Raw genomic sequence first — 1,538 nt, 5'->3', positions numbered from 1 at the left:
GGTATTAACCGGTTGCTTCAGCGACACCCGTCATACCCACGAACGTGAGTGGGCATGTGGGTATGAAGCGATACGCGGCGGTGGCTGGGTGGGACCGTCCCCGGCCGGTGAGGGGGGGGCGCCCGGCGTGCTGGCCGCGCGCTGCGTGGGCGCACGCGCGGCAGCCGGCTGGTGGGGGCGCCCAGTGGCAGGCGCGCCGGCTGACGGACGCGGCAGGCGGCGCATCTGCGTGCCGGCGCACCCAGCGCGCGGCGCCGTGCGGCCAAAGTGGGTCCTCCCGGGCCCGGTGCGAAGCGCGGTGGACATCTGCAGTGTGCTGGTCCGATTGAGGACTGTGTGCGTTGAGGATGCGCCGCCGCCCGGCACTCGGCGCCGCGACGCCGTCTGCTGCTCGGTCGCCCCCGCGGTTCTCGCAGGTGGTTTGTATCGCAGCTGTGCGGATGTGTTGGCGCGTGCGCTGTGCTGGGAGAGTTCGCTTTGGCACCCAAGTGGGGCTCTGCCCCTCTGTGGCGCTGGCGTTGGAGCTGCCCGGTCACTGTTTGTGGCCGCGTGTTGTCTCCCGCCGGCAACACCACGACAGCACGCTCCCGGGCCTCTGTCGGCAGCGGCAAGCTCAGTTGGGAGCACGGGTGGTCGCACTGAAAGCGTCTACTCGCCTATCTCCGGGCGATTGCGCCTCTCTCGAACCCGACCAAGTACTTAGGACGGCGCTGCGCGCCGCCGGGACCTGAGAGGGTTTCGAGGTGTATCGTGCAGGGGAGCCCAGCCTCCTCCTGTTTGCAGAATAATTGAGCGGACGCTTGCGTGTTCGCGCGGGCCTCCGGGACACACTCCCGGGCGGCCGGCTGCTCAGCTCTAGTTGACGCAGCTCCCTGGTTGATCCTGCCAGTAGTCATATGCTTGTCTCAAAGATTAAGCCATGCATGTCTCAGTACAAGCCGCATTAAGGTGAAACCGCGAATGGCTCATTAAATCAGTTATGGTTCCTTAGATCGTACCCACGTTACTTGGATAACTGTGGTAATTCTAGAGCTAATACATGCAAACAGAGTCCCGACCAGAGATGGAAGGGACGCTTTTATTAGATCAAAACCAATCGGTCGGCTCGTCCGGTCCGTTTGCCTTGGTGACTCTGAATAACTTTGGGCTGATCGCACGGTCTTCGTACCGGCGACGCATCTTTCAAATGTCTGCCTTATCAACTGTCGATGGTAGGTTCTGCGCCTACCATGGTTGTAACGGGTAACGGGGAATCAGGGTTCGATTCCGGAGAGGGAGCCTGAGAAACGGCTACCACATCCAAGGAAGGCAGCAGGCGCGCAAATTACCCACTCCCGGCACGGGGAGGTAGTGACGAAAAATAACGATACGGGACTCATCCGAGGCCCCGTAATCGGAATGAGTACACTTTAAATCCTTTAACGAGTATCTATTGGAGGGCAAGTCTGGTGCCAGCAGCCGCGGTAATTCCAGCTCCAATAGCGTATATTAAAGTTGTTGCGGTTAAAAAGCTCGTAGTTGGATTTGTGTCCCACGGT

The 1,538-nt window shown here is 60.7% G+C and overlaps 1 non-coding gene across 1 annotated transcript in view; it reads left to right on the top strand.

Annotated features, from left to right (window-relative positions):
- The first annotated feature begins 869 nt into the window (after positions 1-869).
- The window catches only part of LOC126197204 (small subunit ribosomal RNA), a 1,909-nt gene continuing 1,240 nt past the window's right edge, over positions 870-1,538 (top strand). The window contains exon 1 of the ribosomal RNA XR_007539590.1: positions 870-1,538. This exon is cut by the window's right edge and continues 1,240 nt beyond it. This is a non-coding gene — a ribosomal RNA (small subunit ribosomal RNA).

The sequence above is a fragment of the Schistocerca nitens genome, chromosome 7 (genome assembly GCF_023898315.1).
Source record: "Schistocerca nitens isolate TAMUIC-IGC-003100 chromosome 7, iqSchNite1.1, whole genome shotgun sequence".
Taxonomy (NCBI): Eukaryota; Metazoa; Arthropoda; class Insecta; order Orthoptera; family Acrididae; genus Schistocerca; species Schistocerca nitens.
Note: the sequence above shows the minus strand (reverse complement) of the source record. Positions and strands in the feature narration are given on the sequence as shown.